This window comes from Cherax quadricarinatus, chromosome 3 (assembly GCF_038502225.1).
Source record: "Cherax quadricarinatus isolate ZL_2023a chromosome 3, ASM3850222v1, whole genome shotgun sequence".
NCBI classification, from domain to species: Eukaryota; Metazoa; Arthropoda; class Malacostraca; order Decapoda; family Parastacidae; genus Cherax; species Cherax quadricarinatus.
This window is the reverse complement of record NC_091294.1, coordinates 77,712,513-77,740,348: the sequence shown is the minus strand read 5'-3', so window position 1 is coordinate 77,740,348 and position 27,836 is coordinate 77,712,513. Positions and strand designations below refer to the sequence as shown.

Genomic DNA, 27,836 nt, shown 5'->3' with positions numbered 1-27,836 from the left:
CTCCCATCAAGCTTAAATGAAAATAGTTGAGTCTTGGCCGCCCTTAACAACCCAACAACAACAACAACAACACAAGAAATTTTTCCTACAGTAAAAAAAAAATTTTTTTTACTCTACTGTATTATATGCAGTGAAGTACATCCTAAATTACCAGAGGAGCGAAATGAGACTACAATCCATGGTAAATATAACTTTAATGGTCGTTATATTGTTAATGGGTTATAAAAAAAATGGGTTAAATGTAATTAATCAATCAAAGTTTATTCTCTATAATGGTTACAATGTGAGGTTTACAAATTTTGGTTATTGTGTGGTTTACATGTTATAAAATAATAATTACAGAGGGGGTCACTAGGGCACCTAGCATGGCTAGGCATTTCGAGCAAACTTTGATTAATTCTTAACTCTAAATTATAACAAATTATGGAGTAAGTTGACTAAATACTAACTGACTAAATATTAGTTTGTGAGTTTAGCAATGTGAATGCTTTTGTTTTGGCACAATACAAAGTTTCTATACTGGAGTATCATAGGCAAACTTATGACTAGTTAGGAATCATTATTTTAAGATTAAGATACATATTTCTGGGTTTATAGTCAAATGGGTGAGTGTGAACCACCAGGTGGTTATTATGTAGTTAGTTGACGGGGTGTATCAGGGAGATAAGATGTTTTCTAATGGTAGTTTTGAAGGTGATGAATGTGTCTGCAGTTCTAGAGTTCTCAGGTAGGGTGTTCCAGATTTTAGGGCCTTTGACATACATTGAATTTTTGTAAAGATACACAAATAACCCGCACATAAAAGAGAGGAGCTTACGACGACGTTTCGGTCCGACTTGGACCATTTACAAAGTCACACTAACCAGAAGTGGATGGCGAAACGTCTACGATAGAGATGCCCGGGTGTTGCGCATGTGTCTTAATTTCATCTTGTTGGTATTATATACAATTCTTGTACTACTACTACTACCACCACCTCTTCCTGCCTATATGTAGCCATCCTGCTTCTCTTCAGGTTAGTGTGACTTTGTAAATGGTCAAAGTCGGACCGAAACGTCGTCGTAAGCTTCTCTCTTTTATGTGCGGGTTATTTGTGTATCGTTCCAGTCACGGTATTGTGCCTTTTTTTTTTGTTATTTTTTTGTTAATTTTTGTAAAGGTTTAATTGAACACGGGGAATGTCATAGAGATGTTTGTGTCTGGTGTTATGCCTGTGGGTTCTGTCACAACTATCAAGAAAACGTTTTAGGTCAAGGTTAATATTGGAATTTAAGGTCCTGGGAGTGATTATGTCGGAGGATCTCACCTTCAAGAACCATAACATTGTATCAATCGCATCTGCTAGAAAAATGACAGGATGGATAATGAGAACCTTCAAAACTAGGGAGGCCAAGCCCATGATGACACTCTTCAGGTCACTTGTTCTATCTAGGCTGGAATATTGCTGCACTCTAACAGCACCTTTCAAGGCAGGTGAAATTGCTGACCTAGAAAATGTACAGAGAACTTTCACGGCGCGCATAACGGAGATAAAACACCTCAATTACTGGGAGCGCTTGAGGTTCCTAAACCTGTATTCCCTGGAACGCAGGCGGGAGAGATACATGATTATATACACCTGGAAAATCCTAGAGGGACTAGTACCGAACTTGCACACGAAAATCACTCACTACGAAAGCAAAAGACTTGGCAGACGATGCAACATCCCCCCAATGAAAAGCAGGGGTGTCACTAGCACGTTAAGAGACCATACAATAAGTGTCAGGGGCCCAAGACTGTTCAACTGCCTCCCAGCATACATAAGGGGGATTACCAACAAACCCCTGGCAGTCTTCAAGCTGGCACTGGACAAGCACCTAAAGTCGGTTCCTGACCAGCTGGGCTGTGGCTCGTACGTTGGTTTGCGTGCAACCAGCAGCAACAGCCTGGTTGATCAGGCTCTGATCCACCAGGAGGCCTGGTCACAGACCGGGCCGCGGGGGCGTTGACCCCCGGAACTCTCTCCAGGTAAACTCCAGGTAAACAGTAGTAAGTGTGGATGTACTGAACAGGGAGTAAGTTTAGATCTATGAAGAGTGGGGGGGAGTGTTGCCAGGGATGGGATTTAGTGATTATTCTTACTGCAGCTTTTTGTTGGGTTATTATTGGCTTTAGGTGTGTTGCTGCAGTTGAACCCCAAGCACAGATAGCATAGGTTAGGTATGGATAAATAAGTGAGTGGTATAGTGTGAGAAGGACATTTTGCGGCACGTAGTATCGTATCTTGGAGAGGATCCCAACTGTTTTGGATACTATTTTTGTTATGTGTTGGATATGGGTGCTGAAATTCAGGTTGTTGTCGAGGTATAGGCCTAGGAATTTGCCCTCATTATATCTGGCAATTAGAGTGTTGTCGAACTTAATGTTAATTTGTGCAACACCTGCTCTGCTACCAAACATAATATAGTAGGTTTTGTCAGTGTTAAGTGTAAGTTTATTGGCTGTCATCCAAGTTGATATTTTGATCAGCTCCTCGTTAACAATGGTGTTGAGGGTGGCAAGATTAGGGTGAGAGATGACATAAGTCGTGTTGTCAGCAAAGAGAATGGGTTTCAGGTGTTGGGATACGTTTGGAAGATCATTGATGTAAATGAGGAAGAGCAGGGGACCAAGGACACTTCCCTGCGGAACTCCAGTATCAAGTGGCCGTGTTGATGATGCTGTGTCTTTAATGGTGACATACTGATACCTATTAGTAAGGTAAGATTTGAAATATGCAAGCGCGTGGCCTCTTATACCAATGGTATAACTAATGGTTTAATGAATGTAATTAATGAGGATTAAAGCTATATTTCTTTGCAACATTTACAATTTGTAATTACAATTTTGTTAAGTACGAAGAAGAGTTAATTTGTATTATAATTTTTTTTTTTATTAACTTAGATAACTAGTTATTTATAGTAATTCAGATTTATAGTTGTGATATATAAAAAATTACAATATTGTAATTTACCACAAATTACAATAATGAGACAAATTTAACCCTTTCAGGGTCCAAGGCCAAAATCTGAAGTGGTGCTCCAGTGTCCAAGAAATTTTGAAAAAAAAAAAAAATTTTTTTCTTACAGAATTAAAGAGCATATTTTTGTGAAGGTAATAAGACAAAAAAAAAAAATCTGATCAGTACTTACCGAGATACAGTGCCAAGAAGTTTGTCAAAAATGATGTGGTGGCGGCAACATCGACGAATTCCACATACGCGCATTACATTATTTTGTGGTTTTAGTTGTTTTTTCTTTTCTTTTCCAATTTTTTTCTATTCCTACTAACATTTGGGGCCTGAGAGACCAATACTGTATATAATGTATATATATAAACTCACTGTATTGAACACAATAACCGCACTAAAGTTATTATCATATTATTGTTTACCACTGTTGTTTATTACAATAAACATGCACAAATATTGTATAATACTAATGTTCTATCATATATTTACATATTTACAATCACTGGACATGGTTTTAAAACTGCTGGAGCTTGTGGAACTCCTTGAAACAAGGCACCATGCACAGAGGCACCTTACATTCCTCACACATAAACCGAGTGTCTTTGCGTCTTTGTTGCCGTTGTTTTGTTTGTGCACAGACAATGCATCTCTTCTGAGCAAATTTCTTCTTAGTTGAAGGAAGCTGTATTATGAAATGATCACCTTCTCTCCTCAAACGCTTGGGTATATCCTGAGGAATTCGAGGACCATGTTGTATAGCAGGTGTTATTACCTGGTACTTCATTATGAGTTGTCTGACAACAGACAAACAAAATTCACCATACGGTGGTCTGTTGCCAGTCTTTATTTGGTACATATTATATGCATTGAGCATTGAAATGTCCATGAGATGGAAGAAAAGTTTCATGTACCACTTGTAACTCTTACGAACACAGTCAACAAAACCAATCTGCATGTCACATTTGTCAACCAAGCGCATGTTTTGTGTATAATCAATCACTGACACTGGTTTTCGAATACGTTCATTAGTCACTCGATCAACTTTGCCACTGTCTTGCATTTCATTACGGTGAATGGTTGTCAACAATGTGACATCTCGTTTGTCATGCCACCATAATGCCATGCTGTCATTGGCAGTAAACACCTGCACGTCATCACCACAAGCACCTGCGTTGAGCCTGGGCATATGTTTACGATTAGAACGCACTGTGCCACACACATCTGTCTTGTTCACTCGCATGAAATCACTGAGTAATGGGCTTGTGTACCAGTTATCGGTATATAATGTATGCCCCTTACCAAGATAAGGTGCCATCATGTTTCTCACTACGTCACCTGAGATACCCAATAACATCTTGGTATACAACAATATCCAACACCAGGCCACTGTCACAATCACAGAGTACAAACAGTTTTATACCAAAGCGTTTCCTCTTGCTTGGTATATACTGCTTGAATGACAGTCTACCTTTGAACAAAATCAAAGACTCGTCAATTACAAGATTCTTGAATGGATAAAAGTATATGCTGAACTTTTGTTTGAGATACATGAAAACATTTCTAATCTTGTATAACCTGTCACTTCTGTCAGGCCTGGTTTTGTCAGAGAAGTGCAACATACGTAAGAGTAAGATAAACCTGTTCACTGGTATGATTTCACTGAAGACCGGGGTAGAAATTAGCCGATCTGTGGACCAGTATGCTTTTATATTATGCTTATAGACATGAGGCATAAGCATTATTGTTGCAAAAAGCAAATACATTTCTGCAACAGTCGTCTCTTTCCACCTGTGTAGTCTTGACTGTGGTGATAAGATCGTATTTGCCATGGTGTACTCAAAATACTTATTACTTTCCCTGACAATAATTTCCATCAATGGCTGGTCAAAGAATAATTCAAAGAATTCCAGTTCATTGGCCGTGGTTCCAAGGGGACAAGTAGGTAGAATTCCACTTTGAGAATCATCAAAGTGGTGAGGCTTGGGAACAAAATTGGGATTTTGCTGCCAATCCCACATACGGTTTGCTGGTGGATACTGGACATCATAGGCTGGTTGTGCGGGTGGTTGTGGTTGTGGTGGGCTGGTGGCTGGCGCTCCGCTTTGTCCTTGAACTGACGAGTCAGCAGCGTGGGTCCCAGCGTGGCCTCGTGAGTCACGCATGGCGGTGCTACTACCATCACCACTAACACCATCCACTGATGCCTGTGGTCTATCCATGCCAAGTGTAGCCACATCATCCTCACTATCACTACCTAAAACTGGTGTTGGGCCACAGGATGTACTCTGGGATGTACTCCGTCCCCTGGGCACAGCATAGGGTACACTACCCGAGCGCATGCGGTGGCGAACATACCGACGCTTCACTGGTGAATATGATTCCTCACTATCACTACTCGATTGATAGTCGAGCGCAATAAAATCACAGTCCACGTCACTATCATCATCATTACTGAAGTCAGAGGCCTGGCCACGTGAAAATATTAGCGATGAGGAACAACCGACCATGAGTCACGAGTGCCCACATCAGAGGTAGAAGGTTGAGGATCGTCAGGGTTTTCTGCACTATTATCAATATCCTGGTCATTCTTTTCGGTCACTAACTGATCAAAGCCGTAGAATTCGTCTTCATTTCCACTTCCATCAGTGTCAGAACTGTGATGAATGGTTTGAAAAACCGACAAGTTGAAGATTAAGACACTTATGCAGCATATGGGAATCTTTATTCAGGAAACGTTTCGCCACACAGTGGCTTCATCAGTCCAATACAAAGAGGAAGGCGTAAGGAGAGGAGGAGAATGAGGTAATCAGTCCCTCAACCTGGAGTCGATGTGTTCAGTCCATCAATCTTGTAGAATGTACATTCTACAAGATTGATGGACTGAACACATCGACTCCAGGTTGAGGGACTGATTACCTCATTCTCCTCCTCTCCTTACGCCTTCCTCTTTGTATTGGACTGATGAAGCCACTGTGTGGCGAAACGTTTCCTGAATAAAGATTCCCATATGCTGCATAAGTGTCAGTGTCAGAACTATCAGATAGGAAGAGGAGAGTCCCAATTTTCCGGGGAGTGAGAGCTGACTTGCGACGAGGCATGGTGAACAAGGGTAACTGAGCCGGCGTTCCCACAATGCTATGCGGGCGCCTAGATTTTTTGTTTATGGCGCACACCCACCACGCAGACCTGTTCTCTCACATGTAGGCCTATGAGCGTTTTCGCGCTAAATTTGACGGCGCTAGAATTTTGGCGTTGATCTATGGTTTGGACACTCAACATAAAGCCGTTGATCAACGGGACGGACCCTGAAAGGGTTAAGTTTGAAGTAATTATGTAAATAGTTGAGAAATAATGTTAAGTGTTAAGTGTTTGTCTGGTTAATTGATTCTAAGTTGACGGCGGAGACACTTTAGTGTGTTCTGGTAATGAATTCCAGATCTTCTGGCACTTTATAGTATTTTTGTACAGGGACACCAGGGATATCGAAGAGTGATTTTTGTCTTGTATTATGTCTTAGTTTAATATGCTTATTATGTACCCCATACCCATCCTGTAGACGGTCTGTGTTCTGTTGTAGTTATTAAGGAGTTTGAGAGGAGGGTTAATATTTAATGTTGTGTGTGTGTAATAGGCACAATAATAAGTGTGGATGTTTTGTATATTAAACAAATTAAGGCTCTTAAAATGAGGTGGAGTGTACTGTCTTGTGCAGGAGTTGGTAATCAATTGCACTGCAGCTTTTTATTGGGTTATTAAAGTTTTAAGGTGATTTGCTGTGATTGATCCCCATGTACAAATACCATAGGTGAAGTAATTGTAAAGAGCAAGAAGAGCTGTTTGGGGTACATAGTACTGTATCTTTGAAAGGATTCCTACTGTTTTGGAGACTTTCTTTGATATTTGCTGTATTTTTTTTTTTTTTTTTATTATCACACCGGCCGATTCCCACCAAGGCAGGGTGGCCCGAAAAAGAAAAACTTTCACCATCATTCACTCCATCACTGTCTTGCCAGAAGGGTGCTTTACACTACAGTTTTTAAACTGCAACATTAACACCCCTCCTTCAGAGTGCAGGCACTGTACTTCCCATCTCCAGGACTCAAGTCCGGCCTGCCGGTTTCCCTGAATCCCTTCATAAATGTTACTTTGCTCACACTCCAACAGCACGTCAAGTATTAAAAACCATTTGTCTCCATTCACTCCTATCAAACACACTCACGCATGCCTGCTGGAAGTCCAAGCCCCTCGCACACAAAACCTCCTTTACCCCCTCCCTCCAACCCTTCCTAGGCCGACCCCTACCCCGCCTTCCTTCCACTACAGACTGATACACTCTTGAAGTCATTCTGTTTCGCTCCATTCTCTCTACATGTCCGAACCACCTCAACAACCCTTCCTCAGCCCTCTGGACAACAGTTTTGGTAATCCCGCACCTCCTCCTAACTTCCAAACTATGAATTCTCTGCATTATATTCACACCACACATTGCCCTCAGACATGACATCTCCACTGCCTCCAGCCTTCTCCTCGCTGCAACATTCATCACCCACGCTTCACACCCATATAAGAGCGTTGGTAAAACTATACTCTCATACATTCCCCTCTTTGCCTCCAAGGACAAAGTTCTTTGTCTCCACAGACTCCTAAGTGCACCACTCACTCTTTTTCCCTCATCAATTCTATGATTCACCTCATCTTTCATAGACCCATCCGCTGACACGTCCACTCCCAAATATCTGAATACGTTCACCTCCTCCATACTCTCTCCCTCCAATCTGATATTCAATCTTTCATCACCTAATCTTTTTGTTATCCTCATAACCTTACTCTTTCCTGTATTCACCTTTAATTTTCTTCTTTTGCACACCCTACCAAATTCATCCACCAATCTCTGCAACTTCTCTTCAGAATCTCCCAAGAGCACAGTGTCATCAGCAAAGAGCAGCTGTGACAACTCCCACTTTGTGTGTGATTCTTTATCTTTTAACTCCACGCCTCTTGCCAAGACCCTCGCATTTACTTCTCTTACAACCCCATCTATAAATATATTAAACAACCACGGTGACATCACACATCCTTGTCTAAGGCCTACTTTTACTGGGAAAAAATTTCCCTCTTTCCTACATACTCTAACTTGAGCCTCACTATCCTCGTAAAAACTCTTCACTGCTTTCAGTAACCTACCTCCTACACCATACACTTGCAACATCTGCCACATTGCCCCCCTATCCACCCTGTCATACGCCTTTTCCAAATCCATAAATGCCACAAAGACCTCTTTAGCCTTATCTAAATACTGTTCACTTATATGTTTCACTGTAAACACCTGGTCCACACACCCCCTACCTTTCCTAAAGCCTCCTTGTTCATCTGCTATCCTATTCTCCGTCTTACTCTTAATTCTTTCAATTATAACTCTACCATACACTTTACCAGGTACACTCAACAGACTTATCCCCCTATAATTTTTGCACTCTCTTTTATCCCCTTTGCCTTTATACAAAGGAACTATGCATGCTCTCTGCCAATCCCTAGGTACCTTACCCTCTTCCATACATTTATTAAATAATTGCACCAACCACTCCAAAACTATATCCCCACCTGCTTTTAACATTTCTATCTTTATCCCATCAATCCCGGCTGCCTTACCCCCTTTCATTTTACCTACTGCCTCACGAACTTCCCCCACACTCACAACTGGCTCTTCCTCACTCCTACAAGATGTTATTCCTCCTTGCCCTATACACGAAATCACAGCTTCCCTATCTTCATCAACATTTAACAATTCCTCAAAATATTCCTTCCATCTTCCCAATACCTCTAACTCTCCATTTAATAACTCTCCTCTGTTATTTTTAACTGACAAATCCATTTGTTCTCTAGGCTTTCTTAACTTGTTAATCTCACTCCAAAACTTTTTCTTATTTTCAACAAAATTTGTTGATAACATCTCACCCACTCTCTCATTTGCTCTCTTTTTACATTGCTTCACCACTCTCTTAACTTCTCTCTTTTTCTCCATATTTGCTGTATGTGGGTCTGAAATCTGAAACTCCATTCAATTTATTGACCTCTGTGTGTGTCTTGAAATGGGCAAACCATTTATCAATATGCTTAGTTGTACATTTGAAGTTCTGTTTCCAAATAGAATGAAGTAGGTTTTGTCTATATTGAGAGTTTGTTGGTAGTCATCCAAGTAGATATTTTTAGTAGTTTGTAATTTACAGTATTTGTTAGTATAGTTGGGTTTGGGTGAGAGAAGACATAAGTAGTGTCATGTGCAAATAAAATGGGTTTAAGGAGTTTTGATGCATTTAGGAGGGCATTGATATAGATGAGAAAGAGAAGTGGACTAAGGACACTACCCTGTGGGACTCCAACAAGAACAGGTCGTGTTGCGGAGTTAACGCCATTTGTGTGTAAGTTCTGGTTTCTGTTGCTGAGATTTTAAGTAATCGAGAAAATGTCTTCTTACCCCTTAATGTTCAAGTTTTAGGTGCAGTAGGTAATGGTCAGCTGTATCAAATGCTTTTCGTAGGTCTATGAAAAATCCCAGGGGAATTTCATTTGTATGAGTGCCGTATATATTAGTTCAAGCATATGTATAATTGCATCGTTAGTATTTTTTTTCGGCCTAAATCCAAACTGACAAGGGTTAAGTATGTTGTGGGATACTAAGGAGTAGACTTGTTTGTGAATTAATTTTTCGAATACTTTAGAAAGTAGGGGCAAGTTTGATATAGGCCTATAGTTGCTCAGTTCAGATTGATCACTTCCTTTGAGGATCAGAGTAACTCTTGCTGTTTTGAGTATGGATGGGAAGGTGGAAGATGCAATGGATTTGCTAAAAAGAGTTGTAATAATTGGTGACAACACATGAGAAGCTTTTTTGTACACAAGTGGTGGCAAGTTATTTAGGTCTCCTGTCTTGTTCTTTAGTGTTTTGATGATGAGCAAGATTTCTGTAGGGTTTGTTGGGGCTAGAAATAGAGTATTTGGGTAGTTATCAGTGACGTAATCTTTCAGATGAGTGTTAACCATTGGGATTTTGTTTGCTAGATTTGTTCCTACAGTCGAGAAAAAATTATTGAGTTCGTTGGCTGGAGGAGAGGTTCTTCTGGTTTCATTAAGTTAATCACTCTGTTTCAAGACAGCTTTTTAGATCCTAGAATTTTAGATAGGGTTTTCCAGGTCTTTTTCATATCACCTTTAATGTCATAAAATCTGTTTTCGTAATAGTTTTTTTTAAAATGCCTTGGCATGATAGTGGCTTTCTTTGCACTTAGCAAATCAATATTGTAATTACACATTGTAAACTATGCAGGGGAAATAGACTCCTTATAACATGTCAACCACACATTGTAAGCTATGCAAAGAAATAAAAATTTGAATTTGACCTTATTAGATTAGTAAGTATTGACGAGTAACGTTTTGTCATAGCCTTTGTTATTAGACCTATTCTGTACTGTTTTTCATATAGATGTTTTTTATCAATGGATTTGAGGATGCTGTTTGTAAGTCAGGGGTTTTTAATCTCTTAGCTGTGATCTTTTGTGTTTTGATTGGGTAATGCCTGTTGTAGAGGTTTTGGGTTTTACGTAAAAAAATATGGACACATCAATATTGAGGTTGACTGAAGTAAAGTTATTAACAGATGACTCATCATGTAGTCAGAATGTGATCTTGTGTCCTGGGGCAATTTACACAAGTTGGTTATGAGAAAGGTCAGTGGTGTTATCTGTGATTATGTCTGCTTTTAAGGGGGATATAGTGTTTGTCCAGATATGGTCTAGTAATGAGGCACTTGTGTCGGAGATTCTTGTTGATTTAGTTATAGATGGCGGAAGTAAGCAGTTGCTCATAGTGTTTGTGAATTCAGTTACTTGTGGGTTGTGGTCATGAATGAGGTTTATGTTGAAGTCACCTGTAAGTATCAGGTGGTGTTTATTCATCTCTGTGTTAGTTATCATGTTTCTTAGGTTTTTGCTAAATGAGTAAATACTGGAGTGAGGTACTCTGTAGATTGCTCCAACTGTTAAAGTTTTTTTTTGGTTTTTAGATTTAAATTTAGCGAATGTATATTCACTATGTTCATCCCTTGTCCAATAAGATTTTATACATTCAAGTTTGTCAGAGTAGTATACAGCTGTGCTACCTCCTAATTGATCTGGCCTACAATTGTGTATGGCCATGTAGCCAGGCATGGCATAGACGTTTGTAACATGTTTTGGCCAGGTTTCAGTGAGAGTAATGATAGATATACTGATATTTAGAGAACTGAGTATTGCTAGGAGATCATCATATTGTTTACTTAATGATGTGACATTATAGTTGAATACTGTTATGTTATTGTTGGCACTAAGTAGTATCTTAGCCTGGCTAGCAGTGTAATAATGTAATAAAGACAGTTATTATTAGGATCATGTATGTCATTTCATAAATTCAATTCAATTCAGTTCAATTCAAGTTTATTCTCTATAAGGGTTACAATATGGGGTTTACAGGTTTTGGGTATTGTGTGGTTTACATGTTATAAAATACTAATTACAGAGGGGGCCACTAGGACACCTAGCATGGCTAGGCATTTTGGGCAGACTTAGATTAATTCTTAACATTAAATCCTTACAGATTATGGTATTAAGGCTAAGTGACTACATCATAATTTGTGAGTTTAGCAATGTGAATGCTTTTGTTTTGGCACAGTACAAAGTGTCTATATTGGAGTATCATAGGCAAACTTATGACTAGTTAGGATTTATTATTTTAAGATTAAGATCAGTATTTCTGGGTTTATAGTCAGTGGGTGAGTGAGTGTAATTGTGAACCACCAGGTGGTTATCATGTAGTTAGTTGTCGGGGTGTATCAGGGAGATAAGATGTTTTCTAACTGTAGTTTTGAAAGTGATGAATGTGTCTGCAGTTCTAGAGTTTTCAGGTAGGGTGTTCCGGATTTTAGGTCCTTTGAAATACAGTGGTCCCCCGCTTTTCGTAGTTCCCGGCAATTGTAAATTTCGCCAATCATAGGGCTATTTTCGTATAAACATGGACTCGCTTTTCATAGGTTGACTCACGAGTCGTAGTTCGTCCGGGACGCATACCCACGGCGTGAGACGGGGTGGCAGCCAGTCTGGCATTGTTTACCAGTGAGCAAAGGTCCCCTCACGTGCTCCAGCGAAATACTTCATAATACAGTGGACCCCCGCATAACGATTACCTCCGAATGCGACCAATTATGTAAGTGTATTTATGTAAGTGCATTTGTACGTGTATGTTTGGGGGTCTGAAATGGACTAATCTATTTCACAATATTTCTTATGGGAACAAATTCGGTCAGTACTGGCACCTGAACATACTTCTGGAGTGAAAAAATATCGTTAACCGGGGGTCCACTGTATTCCATTTATTTTAGTGCTTGCACGTACTAAATAAGCTACCATGGCTCCAAAGCTCCTAGTGCCAAGCCTGTGGTAAAGAAGGTGAGAAATACGATTGAATTTAAGAAAACCATCATTGAACAATATGAAAGTGGTACAAGTGTGGCCAAACTGTCCAGGATGTATAAGAAACCCTACACAACCTTATGTTCCATAGTGGCCAAGAAAAAGGAAATAAAGGACGCTGTTGTTGCAAAGGGAGTAACTATGCTGACAAAAATGAGATCACCAGTACTGGAAGAGGTTGAGAAGTTATTATTGGTGTGGATAAATGAGAAACAATTAGCAGGAGATACTCTTATGACCTCAATTATTTGTGAAAAGGCTAGGCAGTTGCATGAAGATTTGGTAAAGAAGTTGCCTGCAAATAGTGGTGATGTGAGTGAATTTAAGGCCAGCAAAGGCTGGTTTGAGAGATTTAAGAACCGTACTGGCATACACAGTGTGGTAAGGCATGGTGAGGCTGCCAGTTCGGACCACAAGGCGGCTGAAAAATATGTGCATGAATTCCAGGAGTACATATTATTATTATAATCAAAAAAGAAGCGCTAAGCCACAAGGGCTATACAGCGCTGCAGGGTAGGGAAGGAAGCAAGGGAATTGGATGGCAGAAGGGAGGGGGGATGATCAGCAGGTTACAAAAAACAGCGGGGCAGGGGATAGTACGGGGGTAGAGGGTAGCAAGAGATTGAAGTAGAAAGGGCTGAAAGTATCAGAATTTGTGAAGTAAGTCAGTCGTTGTCAAAAAGTCAATGAGAGAGTCCGGATGAAAGGTGGGTCCATCAGCGAGAAGGGAAGGTAAAGAGAGAGCAGCGGGGCGAAGACGACGACAGAGGTAAATTCTGCGTGCTCGTTGATAAAGTGGGCAGTCTAACAGAATGTGGCTGACTGATAATGGAGCTTGGCAATTCTCACAGAGAGGAGCAAGACGCCTCTCCATGAGATATCCATGAGTAAGACGAGTATGGCCAATGCGAAGACGGGAGAGAGTAGTCTCCCAACCTCGACACTGGTGATAAGAAGACGGCCAGTAACCTATACTCGGTTTAATAGACTGAAGTTTGTTGCCGAGCATAGTAGACCAACGTTGTTGCCAACGGGTGTGAAGGTGGGAAGATATTACAGCAAAATAGTCCGTACATGGAATACCTCTATAAGAAACTGGTAGGTCATGTACTGCTGACCGCGCAGCAGTGTCTGCCTGTTCATTGCCCTGTATGTCAACATGACCAGGGACCCAACAAAAAACAATATCTTTATGCTTGGTAAAGATGCGGCGTAGCCAAAGTTGGATACGGAGGACTAAGGGGTGAGGTGTATCAAATTTTTGTATAGCCTGTAAAGCACTAAGGGAGTCTGAGACAAGCACAAATGATGACACAGGCATAGATGCAATACGGATAAGTGCTGTAAGGATGGCATATAATTCAGCAGTAAAAATACTAGCCGAAGATAGTGAATGCCCTTGTACGACGCTGTCCGGAAACACTGCTGCGAATCCTACGCCGTCAGAAGACTTAGAGCCATCTGTATACACAGCAATGGCATGAGAATGAGAGTGAAAGTGGTCAAGAAAAAGAGAGCGGGAAGCGACCGTAGACAGTTGGGCTTTCGAGCAAGGGAGGGAGAAAGAACAGACTCGAACAGCTGGAACTTCCCAGGGGGGTAGGGAAAAGTGAGATGCTACATGTACATAGAAAGGTGGTAGTTGAAGAGAAGACAAGAGCGAATGAAGGCGAAGAGAGAAGGGACGGAGTAAGCAGGGGCGGCGAACAAATAAAGAATGTCTACTAATATCAGTGACCATTCTATAAATGGAAGGATTGCGGAGATCATGAGAGCGTACATAGTAGCGCAGGCAATGGGCATCACGGCGATCGGATAAGGATGGAACGTTCGCTTCTGCATAGAGGCTTTCGACAGGGGAAGAGCGAAAAGCACCAAGGCATAAACGTAATCCTTGGTGATGAATGGGGTTAAGGCTAGAGAGAGTAGCAGGAGATGCCGCTGAATAGATCTGGTCACCATAATCAAGTTTCGATAAAATAAGGGTGGAATGTAGGTGAAGGAGGGTTCGACGATCAGCTCCCCACGAAAGATGAGCAAGGGTTTTAAGAAGGTTCAGCCGGCTGTGACAAGTTGCCTTCAGAGAGGTAATGTGAGGTTTCCAGGATAACCTACGATCAAAGAGGAGGCCGAGAAACTTTACTGTATCACGTTCAGGGATACGGGAGCCATAGAAGTACAAAGGATGATCGGAGATGACAGAGCGTCTAGTGAAAGTGATTCAGTGGCTTTTAGTGCTGGAAAATTTAAACCCATGTGTGGTGGCCCAATTGGAAACACGGTCGACTGCATGTTGGAGAGAAACTGTAAGGAGGTGACAGTCAGCGCCTGCACAGGCAATAGCGAAGTCATCAACATAGAGTGATGACCAAATATTTGATGGAAGACTAGAGGCCAAATCATTAATAGCAAGGAGAAAAAGTGTTGTGCTCAGAACACATCCCTGGGGGACACCTTCAGCTTGGATAAAGTCCGGGGAGAGCACATTATTAACCCGAACACGGAAATGCCTGTCAGTTAAAAAGTTCTTAAGGAAGGATGGTAGATTGCCTCGAAGGCCTAAGGAGTGGGCTTGGGGTAAAATATTATACCTCCAAGTTGTGTCATATGCCTTCTCAAGGTCAAAAAATATGGCAATAACTGAGTGGTTATTCGCAAAGGCATTACGAACATACGTATCCAAGCGCAGTAAGGGGTCTATGGTAGAACGTCCCTTACGAAAGCCATATTGACGAGTGGAGAGACTGTTGTGTGTCTCTAAATACCACACTAAACGTCTATTTACTAGACGTTCCATTACTTTGCAAACTGCACTGGTAAGAGCAATGGGACGATAGTGGGAGGTTTCATGTCCCGTAGTGCCTGGTTTGCAGAAAGGGAGAACAATGGCGGATTTCCACAGCTGTGGAAGAACTCCTTGTGACCAAATAAGATTGTAAAGGCGTAATAGGACTGCAAGGGCTGACTGATGTAAATGTTGTAGCATACGAATATGAATGTCGTCGGGCCCAGCTGCCGATGATCGACAAGCTGAGAGTGTTGCCTCCAGTTCTTGAAGTGTAAAAGGCACATTATACTGTTCTTCTCTGAGAGAAGAAAAGTCCAAGGGTGCTAACTCTCTGGCAGACTTTGAGGAAAGAAATGAGGGGCATAGATGGAGTCCCTGAGAAATACGGACCAGATGATTGCCAATTTCATTGGCAACATCTAGTGGGTTTGCTATATCAACACCGGCAACCCGCAGAACAGGAGCCGGGTCAGGAGAATATTTACCACTCAGTTTTCGTACTTTTTTCCAGACTGCACTCATAGAGGAAGCAGAGGTGATGGTGGAGACATAATCTCGCCAGCAAGTGCGTTTAGCGTCACGGATGACACGGCGAGCGATCGCACGCTTCTGTTTAAAATCAAGGAGTCGCTCTGTGGTTCTATTGTACCGGTACCTGCCCCATGCAGCGCGTTTCAAACGTACTGCACGAGCACAAGCAGGAGACCACCAAGGCATGCATTTCTGAGAATGCCTGCCCGAAGTTTGGGGTATAGAATGAGAAGCTGCGGTGAAAACGGAGGACGAGAAGAGGTGTAAAAGCTCATCGATGGAGGACGAAGAAGGAACCTCTTTAAAAACAGTTAGGTGTGAGTAAAGGTTCCAATTTGCCCGATTAAATTGCCAGCGTGGGGTGCGAAGAGGTGGCGAATATGAAGGGGAAGTAAGAATGATTGGGAAATGATCACTGTCTGGGAGAACAGACCAAGTGAAGTCTAATGCGGCGGAGGAAGAGCAGATTGAGAGATCGATGCAAGAGAGAGTATGAGTCCGAGGATCAAAATGGGTGTGAGTACCTGTATTTAAAACATGGAGGGGGTGGGTGGCAAGAAAAGCCTCTAACTGAATTCCACGGGAATCACAGTGAGACCCCCCCCAGAGGAAATGGTGGGCATTAAAATCACCAAGTAACAGAATCGGTGGCGGTAATGACGAAACAAGGAAGGCAAAATCCGGAATAGATAATGCCCGAGAAGGAGAGAGATATAAAGAACAGAGCGTATACCACCTATGTAAGTGGATACGGGCTGCTGTGTAATGCAGCGAAGTATGAACAAATAGCTGATGGTACGGAATATCAGTGCGGAGAAGAAGGGCACTTTCATTAAAGGTCCCATCAGGAAAAGGATCTGAAGAATACAATAAATTATAGCCTGAGATGTGAGAAATAACAGCAGAGTGTAATTTTGGTTCCTGTAAGCAAACACCAACAGGGGCAAACTGGGAGAGTAACATCTGAAGCTCACCCCGATTACCCCTGAGGCCGCGTATATTCCACTGTAAATAGGCCATGATTGGCAATGATAAAGATACTTGAAATCCGCAGGTAAGGGTTCCTACGGACTAGAAGGGTTAGAAAAGTCCACATGCGGAGGCAGTGGAAAATGTTCAAGCAGCGAAGGAACGGTGCGCTGTGAAGAAAGGAGTTGCGCAGATGGAGCAGAGGAGAGAGAAAGAGCGGAAGGTGGATCAGTGTCCATTGATGGTTTGGTCTCTGCAATATATTCAGAGATTGCTTCAAGTGTTTCGGAATTCAGAGATGTCATATGGGAGACAATATTGGGAATGGTAGGGGGAGGATGAGTAAAGATTGGAACTGTATTGGACTGTACCAAGGTAGGGGGGGGCGAAAGGGTGGAGGGAACTGGAGAAGCGTGGCAGGGGACAGAGGAGGCAGGAACCTGGGAGGTGGCAGAATAGGAAGAAACTTGGGAGGGAACAGGGGAGGAAGGTACATTACGAGGAGGAGGGTGAACCTCTGCACTTGTAACTGAGCCAGTGAGAGGGGAAGAACTAGGGACAGAGACAGGGAGGGTAAAATGAGGAGGTGGAAGATGGGTAGGAGGTGTTACCGGACCTTTTTTTGACTTTTGAGAAGTAGAGGGACGATTGGGAGGAGGTGTCGTACGAGGTCTCGTCGATACTGAGGCTTGTGAGAGAGAACTCGAAGAAGCGAGATTAGACTGAGGCATTGAAGTAGGGACGTCTGAGCCGAGGACAGCAAAAGGATTAGATACAGGAGTGATTATGGGAGAGGTAACCACAGAGGTGGGTGTAGAAGATGGGATACCAGAAGTGGGGGGACGTTTTGAAACATGGGAATAAGAAACACGTGGGAGTCTCCCTTGGAGGCGGAGATGAGAAACTGCCATGGCATAAGGGAGACCTTCTGTCTCTTTGAGGTAACGGATTTCCCGCTCGTTTAAATAGACCTGACAACGGCGAGAGTACGAAGGGTGAGCCTCATGACAGTTAAGGCAAGAGGGAGATCGATTGCAAGACGTATTAGAATGGTCATCGGCACCACAGACTGGGCATTCGGCGATAGATCTGCAATATTTCGCTGGATGGCCAAATCGCCAGCAATTTCTACACTGTTGTGGTGTAGGGATCACCTTTCGAACTTGTAACCGATGTCCTGCTATATAAACTGAGGATGGGAGTTCTCGGCTGTCAAAAGTTAAACGAGCCACATTGCTAGGGTATCGTCTCCGCCCACGGGCAGGAAGAACGTAAGTGTCTACCTTGAGGATTGGGAGATCTTGGAGTTCCAGCTGTTCTAGAATGTCAGTGCCACATGTCTGGAAATTTCGTTGAACTATGGTATGGGGCAGAATGACGGTACCACTACAAGAATTGAGGGAATGATGTTTTTCAAGAGTGACAGGAACAGTATTGATATGGGAAAGACGAGAGAGCTCATGAGCCTGGGTAGCATTCTGTACGGTAATGATGCGCGTACCGCTCTTAAGAGCATGAAAAGAAATATCTTTACCAACATGGCGTAGGAGTGCCTTGCCAATACTATGGTCAGAAAGATAGGCAGCAGAGGAAGTTGGTCGTAAAGTGAAGAATTTAGTCCACTGTTCAGTCTGAAACTGAGCGTGGAAAGGTAGTGAAGGACGTGTCGATCGTTTCTGAGAAGAACGAGAAGGTGGAGAAGTATCATCAGCAGGTAATTGTAGTTGGCGTTTAGGCGTGGGACCAGAGTTGGTCCGATGTGGAACGGGTCGGCGATTTGAAAATTGCCGCACCGTAGAGGGAGAGGCCGGAAGCATAGTCAGAGGAGAGCGAAGGTCCGATAAATCGAAGGAGTCAGTCGAGGCCTCAGTACCTGAAGCGGGTGAGGAAACAGCACCGGCAATAGGTACAGAGGCATGAGGAATGTCTGAAGAGTGGTCCAAAGACGAGGCGGGGTCAGAACGGGGTGCGGTATCAAGAAGGGGCCCGGGGGTACCAGGTTCATGGACTAGGGCTGCCATGGTTAGGTTACTTCTTTCTTTTTGTTTTTAAGAAAAAAAAAGAAAGAAGAAAAGAAAATAAAAATAAAAAAAAGAAAAAAAAAGGGGGGACCGGGGAGGGATAGGTCCTAGGAGGAATGAAAGGGCCAGAAATCTCCCTCCGCGCCCAAGAGGACCTCAGCACCGCAAGTAGCGCAGATGCAGCATGGAACCCGTGCCATACCCTACCCATCATGCTAGTAAACTAACAATCCGGGATAGCAACCTCACATCTGCCGAGCTACCTCGGTGGACAAAAGAGAGGGCGGCCGGATATCCGCCACAAAGCATACCTCCTTCGGCCATCACCCCCGGAATCCGAAAGGTGGCTTCCAGAGATACACTCGTCGCCCGAAAGACACCCAAAGCTACTCCGGGATACCGGAGAGGGATCGGGACATCCCCAGGCGATCCAGATTCCACGGCAAACTACGCCACCGCTAAGAACCTCAACGGAATGGGATGGACCCCGGTATCCTTTCCTCTACCTAGGAACTAGCGCGCCTGTGGGAGAAATCCCAAAGGACAAAAAGAGGAAGGGCAAAAGGGAGGGGTGGGGAGGGGGAGGAGGAAAGGAAAAAGGGGAGGATGGGATAGGGGAGGGGAGATTGGGGGGTAATTAGGTTCGGTCTGAGGAAGAAGACCGATAGATCTAATTCCTCAGACCAAGAGCCTCTTCACTACGCCAAGGAGCCCCCCTTGAAGAGGCCAGGAGTACATAGAGGCTGAAGGACTGAAACCTGAACAAGTGTTCAATTGTGACGAAACAGGCCTCTTTTGGAAGAAAATGCCAAAGAGGACCTTCATTACACAAGAGGAAAAGGCAATGCCAGGACACAAGCCTATGTAAGACAGGCTGACGCTAATGTTCTGTGCTAATGCTAGTGGGGATTTCAAAGTGAAGCCATTACTAGTGTACCATTCTGAAAATCCCAGAGTGTTCAGGAAAAACAATGTTATGAAGAATAAATTGTGTGTTTTGGAAATCTAATAGTAAGGCATGGGTCACGAGGGAAATTTTCGTTGAGTGGTTCAATGAAGTGTTTGGCCCTAGTGGAAAAGAAATCGGATCTCAAGTGCCTGCTAGTAATGGACAATGCACCTGCTCATCCTCCAAACTTGGATGACCTAATTTTCGAGGAGTTTGGGTTCATCACAGTAAAGTTCTTGCCCCCGAATACCACTCCTCTCCTCCAACCCATGGACCAGCAGGTTATTGCAAACTTTAAAAAACTTTACACAAAAGCAATGTTTCACAGGTGCTTGACCGTGACCACAGACACTCACTTGACCCTAAGGGAATTTTGGAGAGAACACTTCAGCATCCTACATTGCATAACCCTTATGGGTATGGCTTGGGAGGGAGTGACTACCAGGACTTTGAACTCTGCCTGGAGAAAATTGTGGCCAGATTGTGTCGACAAGAGGGATTTTGAAGGATTTGGGACTGACCCTAATGAGCCTATGTCTTTTGTAAAATCAATTGTGGCACTGGGGAGCTCCATGGGGTTGGATATAAGTTTGGAGGATGTGGAAGAATTGGTGGAAGACCACAACGAAGTGCTCACCACTGAGGAGCTGCAAGAGCTTCAGCAGGAAGAGCAACACATCGCAGCCCAGAATCTTGCTGCAGAGGAGGAGGAAGAGAGATGGAAGAAGGTGCCTTCTTCAGAAATTAAAGAGATTTTTACTATGTGGGGTAAGATGGAAAGCTTTATGGAGAAACATCACCCTAACAAGGTTGTTGCAAGCCAGGTTGGCAACATGTACAGTGACAAAGTCTTGGGCCATTTTAGGGAAGTGTTAAAGAGACGCCAGAAACAGAGCTCTCTCCACAGTTATTTTGCGAGACAGGACTCCAGTGACTCTCAAGGTGGTCCTAGTGGCAATAAGAAACAGAGAAGAGAAGCAACCCCAGAACAGCAAATGGTACCTGAGGTGTTGATGGAAGGGGATTCCCCTTCCAAACTATAAACAATCCACTCTCTCTCCTCCTCCAGTCTTCCATACACTAAGAAGAATCTCCAATAAAGGTAAGTGTTATGCTGTTAATGTTTCATTCATCATTTCCCATTGTATTGTTTATGTACTACATGTATATTTCATGTAAAATTTTTTTTTGTTTTAATACTTCTGGGTGTCAGGAACGGATTAATTGTATTTACATTATTTCTTATGGGGAAAATTGATTCGTAAATCATAAATTTTGTTTATAGTAACAGCTCCAGGAATGGATTAATTACGAAAAATGAGGGACCACTGTACATTGAATTTTTGTAAAGGTTTAGTCGAACACGGGGAATGTCATAGAGATGTTTGTGTCTGGTGTTATGCTTGTGGATCCTGTCACAACTATCAAGAAAGTGTTTTAGGTCAAGGTTAATATTGGAATTTAAGGTCCTGTAGATATAGATTGCACAGTAGTAAGTGTGGATGTTCTGAACAGGGAGTAAGTTTAGATCTATGAAGAGTGGGGGGGTGTGTTGCCAGGGATGGGATTTAGTGATTATTCTTACTGCAGCTTTTTGTTGGGTTATTATTGGCTTTAGGTGTGTTGCTGCAGTTGAACCCCAAGCACAGATAGCATAGGTTAGGTAAGGATATATAAGTGAATGGTATAGTGTGAGAAGGGCAGTTTGCGGCACATAGTATCGTATCTTGGAGAGGATCCCCACCATTTTGGATACTTTTTTTGTTATGTGTTGGATATGGGTGCTGAAATTTAGGTTGTTGTCGAGGTATAGGCCAAGGAATTTGCCCTCATTATGTCTGGCAATTAGAGTGTTGTCGATCTTAATGATAAGTTGCACAACACCTGCTCTGCTACCAAACATAATATAGTAGGTTTTGCCAGTGTTAAGTGTAAGTTTATTAGCTATCATCCAAGTCGATATTTTGAGCAGCTCCTCGTTAACAATGGTGTTGAGGGTGGCAAGATTAGGTTTATATCAGGATCAGTATTTGCATTCATATAAGTAATGCAGGATTTGAGTATGTATAACTAATAGGAATGATACTCATAACTACTAATAAGGGTTAATATAATGACTGTGATGAGTAGTAAATCAATATTGCTCATAAAAGGCAGTATAAAGTATAGGTATGCAAAGAACTGTTATAAAATGAATACACGAGAGATTCAACAAAAAATACCATTTCACCATATCATTTTTTGTATTTAAACAAATTTAAACGGTAAGATTTGATATTTAAAAAAAAAAGACAGAGTTGCAGGTTGCGAGGTATAATTTACTGTAATAATTGCGCAATAAGATTTTTGACTAATAGTACAGTTTTAATGGAGTAAGCAATAGCACAAAACATAGGACACGAGGTAAATGGTATTAATTAGTAAATGATAGTACAAGGATTTGCATGATAATGTTGTAGAAGATACACCACAATACACGTAGATAATAATGTTATGGACAAATTGGTTAATCAGTTTCGGCAAGATCTGCATCCCTAAGGAAGTTGGATAGATCATGTTCATTTGTGATAGTATATAAACGACCTACATCTGTTTTTCTCACTAGAGCTTTCCCATCTCAAGTGTACCACTCATGGATTTTGTCACTGTTATTTCATGAGTTTTCTCAATCTGAACAAAATGTTCCAACGTTTTCTCGTCAGGCACTCATTGATGTACACTTTTTTGTTTCCTCTGATAATGGATTAATAATGTAATTAATGGGTTAATTGGTGTAATAGGTTAACGGGTATAAATAATGTGTGGTTAACTTCCTTATTAATCTCCAGCAGGTTGCTTGCCAGACGATGAATCCAGTTCTCTGCTCTGCATAAACGCTCCACATATTCTCCTTTTTGGGCGAATTTGTCACTGCTCACAGCCGAGGACCTCATCCTTTGTCGATTTAAAAGACTTTGAATTTGAAGAGTGGTCGATTAGCTGTGCCGTAGCTTCTGGCCTATGATGGTCATAGTAATGGTAGTCGGTTTTCTAAGGGGGTTGTGATTTTGACAGTTTTAGAAATTTTTTGAAGTATGGAACAGCCCTGGTTCTGTTTTGATTTTGACAGTTTTAGAATTTGTATATGTGTAAAAGAGAATCTGTTGCATCTAATGTGACTTGGATAATTTAAAAAAAAAAATAGAATCTAATGTAAATTTGACAGTTTTTAGAAAACAGATAATCTAATGCATCTAATGTGAATTTGACAGTTTTTAAAAAACAGAATCTAATCCATCAAATGTGAATTAAATTTTTAGAAAAAACAGAATTTGATAATTATTAGGAACCATACGTTTTTAAAACACATCACGGAATCGTTCCATTATTTCATAACACAAAAAACTACCTTTAATCTAAGACTTTAAACTTCCTGTGACCTTGATAAGGACCCAGCTGGACTCCAGTCCGACCTTGCTGGTAACAAGGTCATTTATTTATTTATTTATTTATTTATTTATTTTTTTATTTAAAAATTTGTGCACACATACAGAGGTACAAAAAATACAGAAAAGAGCAGTATGCCAAAGCCACTTATACTATGCATAGCATTACGGGCTGGCTTAAAATTAACTTAAGATGAACTAAGCAATGATGACATCGGTGATAAAACTTTAATGTAAACAGATTACTATAAAGCACAAGTGAGTAGTCATTAAGGCTGTCATGCATACACAGTCACAAATACTTAACTAGTAGAGTTACGAATGTGTATTACTGTATATTCTGGTATACTGACCAACATACACCTCTGTGTATGCAGTCAGCAAAATAAAAATATTAATAATCTTTATTTCTACAAGTACAGTGGACCCCCGCTTAACGATCACCTCCAAATGCGACCAATTATGTAAGTGTATTTATGTAAGTGCATTTGTACGTGTATGTTTGGGGGTCTGAAATGGACTAATCTACTTCACAATATTCCTTATGGGAAAAAATTCGGTCAGTACTGGCACCTGAACATACTACTGGAATGAAAAAAGTTCGTTAACCGGGGGTCCACTGTATAAAATACAACTTATACACATTTATACACACACTACTGTGGAAATTAAGTATTGCCAAGTCTTGTATCGATTTATATTAGCCCATATTTACATATTAATAAATATTATAATCATATCTAAGCTTTAAACTCAGTGCCACTATAAAAATGAACAAATACAGGAAAAGGCGGTTTGTAACTGGCAGTGCGCGGTGCATCCTCTAAAACAGACTAATGGAGAGGATTTTCCCAGTGTTTGTAAAGTTTGAATAATATAGAATATTAAATACACAAGTATTTTCCTGTATCCGTAATAGTGCCATATGCGATGTTTAAAACATCGAAGGTTAATGGGGGAGTTTACCCAGTGGATTCTCTCGTTTATTGCACAAGTCCACTATACTGAAGGCTGCTATAGCATGGTGCGTTATACGTGATTCTGCTGTATCTTAATGCCCTCAGTTTCTCCCGGACAGTAAAATATATATTTGAAAGCAGATTCTTGCACAGAAAGTGCGTTACATTTTTCAAATCACAATCAGTAAAGTATGCTTTATTGCATAAAGTTTGTCTAAGATTGATAATTTTCCTGAATTAAAGTTTGCCAAGTGCCGTTACATGAGAATAAAACTCGTTCTATAATAAAAATAGTAAATTTTCAAGGAATTCCACCAGGGCAGTCATGGAGGCCAATAAAAAGAAAATATATAGATGTCAAGTGTGCTACAAAGAGTTCCTGGCTAGCAGTTACCTCACTATACACAAGAGAGTTCACACTGGTGAGAAACCCCACCAGTGCGCCTTCTGTTTCAAGAGCTTCAGGGAGAAGACTGCACTTAGTAAACACGAGAGAATCCACACTGGGGAGAAGCCATACCAATGCTCCATCTGCAAGAAAGGCTTTACCGAAAATGGTCATTTAAAAACGCACATGAGAGTCCACACTGGGGAGAAGCCATTTTATTGTACATCATGCTTGAAAGGCTTCTCTATAAAATCTTCTCTTATAAGGCACATGAGGATACACACTGGGGAAAAACCACACCAGTGCACAGTGTGCGCAAAGGATTTCACCAATAAATCCTGCCTGGTGTTACACATGAGGAATCACACTGGAGAGAAACCCTACCAGTGCTCCTTCTGTGTTAAGGGTTTCAAGAGTAAATATGCGCTGGTTATACACACCAGAGTTCACACTGGAGAGAAACCCTACCAGTGTTCCGAATGTGGTAAATCATTCTCCAGACACTCTAAACTGGTTGAACACACTGCCTTCCACTCCGGTCACAAACAGTTCAACTGTTCTGACTGCTTGAAGGTTTTCCCCAACAAGGCGGCCATTAAGAGCCACGTGACGGTCCACACGGATGAACGGCCATTCCGCTGTCTACTCTGTTCAAAGGATTTCATGAGGAAATCTACTCTGGCCCGGCACATGAGGACCCACAGTAGCGGGCAACCCTTGGTGCTGGTCGAGGGATCTTAATCCAAGGAAGTGAAGTGGCCTTCAATCAACCCACATTACCCCCCACTCCCCATCTATCTGTGACCCCCTAAGGGTTTAGCATTCCCCCAAATTAATGAATAGCAACAAAATGGCAGCCATTGCATCTACCTCGAGGACACGATGACCAAAATAATAATTTGCCACTTAATTATGATTGTAATAAGCAGTTATGATAATAATTAAGAGCTTAATTGTAATAAAGCAATTAGGATCATAATAAATTGAGAATTTCCAATTCTGTTCCTTTGGAAAAATTCCCAAATGCTCTCGTGATGGATCAGGTACTGATCAACTAGGCTGTCACTGCCAGCATTGGAACACAATCTGCCATGCGAACCACAACCCGGCAAATCAGCAATCGACTAGTTAACCCAATGATAATAGATACTTGTAGTTATAATAAGTCATAATTCTGTATATTTATAAATAATTTTGTTAGTGTTAAGAATATAACTAAAAATTGTAATGGCAACTTTAGTAAAATTGTCTTATAAAGCTCCACTATATACAGTCAGTTCTCTTACAGATTTCCACTATATACAGTTAGTTCTCTTATAAAGTTCCACTATATAGTCAGTTCTCTTATAAAGTTCCACTATATAGTCAGTTCTCTTATAAAGTTCCACTATATATAGTCAGTTCATGTGACTGTATACAGCCTTTCCTTAATTAACGACATACTCGTTTACCGATGTCTCGGACATATGACGGGCTCTCTGACCAGTATGCATACCTAAGCAATGTATATTAACCCTTAAACTGTCCAAACAAATTTACGTTCATATGCGTAGTGCTCCAAAAGTAGATCTACGTTTTTTTACACATTTTCAAATGTAAAAAAAAAAAAAGAAATACGTTTTTTACATACTACTTTCAAATGTTGAAAAAACGTAGATCTATGTTTGGACAGTTTAAGGGTTAAAGCTGATTTCCTCTATTCTGTTTATTACAATATACAGTACACTACTGTATAAACATTTAAAAATATACCGGAAATGTTATAAATGGTGCAAAGGTGACATTAAAACAATATCAAAGATGGTCGACAAACCCACTACCATTATAGTATGCTCCTCACTTAGCGATGAATTTGTTTACCGACATTTTTTAGGAATGGAACTCTGTCGTTAAATAAGGAGAGGCTGTATAGTAGAACTTTATAAGAGAAATGACTGTATACAGAACATGTCTAGTATTGCACAGAAGGGATCATTGCAACATTCTTAAAGAATGTTGCAATATCGTAGATAAATATTCTGTGTTGTATACCAAAGAATACTTACCTGTGTATATATATGTGTGTATTATTCAACCTTGCTAGACTACAGTCACTAGCTAGACTACACTTACTAGCTGGACTACAGTCACTAGCTAGACTATATTATTATAATAAAAGAAGCGCTAAACCTACAAGGGTCATAGAGCGCTGCCGGGCTGGGAAGTATGCAAGGGTATTGGGCAGCAAGAGGGAGAGGGATGATTATTAGGTCATGGAGTGCAGCGGGGCAGTGGATAGTGCAGGGGTAGAGGGTAGCAAGAGATTGAGGTAGAAAGAGCTGTGAGTACTAGAGGCATCAGTGTTTGTGTAGAAAATCAGTTGCTGTCAAAAAGTCAATGAGAGAGTCTGGGTTAAAAGAGGGTCCATCAGCAAGAAGGGAAGGTAAAGTAAGGGCAGTAGAGCAGTGACGACGTTGGAGGTAAATTCTGCGTGCTGGTTGATAGAGTGGGCTGTACAACAGAATGTGGCTAACAGAAACTGGAACAGGGCACCTCTCCATGAGATACCCTTGAGTAAGACAAGTGTGGCCGATGCGAAGACTGGAGAGTAGTCTCCAAACCTCGACACTGATGATAAGAAGACGTCCAGAAACCTATACTCGGTTTAATAGAATGTAGTTCATTATGGAGCAGATCAGACCAACGTTGTTGCCAATGAGTGCAAAGGTAGGTAACAATTACAGCAAAATAGTGAATGGAACACCTCTATATGAAACTGGGAGGTCATGTACTGCTGACTGCACAGCAGTGTCTGCCTCTTCATTGCCCTGTATGTCAACATCACCAGGGACCCAGCAAAAAACAATATCTTTGTGCTTGGTAGAGATACGACATAACCAAAGTTGGATACGAAGAACTAGGGGGCGAGGTGTATCAAATTTTTGTATGGCCTGTAAAGTACTGAGGGAGCCTGAAACGACCTAGCTAGACTACAGTCACTAGCTAGACTTCAGTCACATGCTAGACTAGTCACTAGCAAGACTACAGTCACTAGCTACACTACAGTCACTAGCTACACTAGTTACTAGCTACACTACAGTCAGTAGCTGGCCTAGTCACTAGCTACACTAGTCACTAGCCAGACTACAGCCACTAGCTGGACTAGTCACTAGCTAGACTACAGTCACTAGCTACACTACAGTTACCTGCTAGACTACAGTCACTAGCTACACTACAGTCACCTGCTAGACTACAGTCACTAGCTACACTACAGTCACCTGCTAGACTACAGTCACTAGCTGGACTAGACACTAGCTAGACTAGTCACTAGCTGGACT

At 41.6% G+C, this 27,836-nt stretch overlaps 1 non-coding gene across 1 annotated transcript; it reads left to right on the top strand.

Moving 5' to 3' along the window:
* LOC128704749 (uncharacterized) lies at positions 1–26,197 on the top strand. The gene is made up of 2 exons (XR_011392977.1): positions 1–181; positions 22,576–26,197. It is a non-coding gene; the product is annotated as an uncharacterized protein (transcript).
* Positions 26,198–27,836: the final 1,639 nt, after the last annotated feature.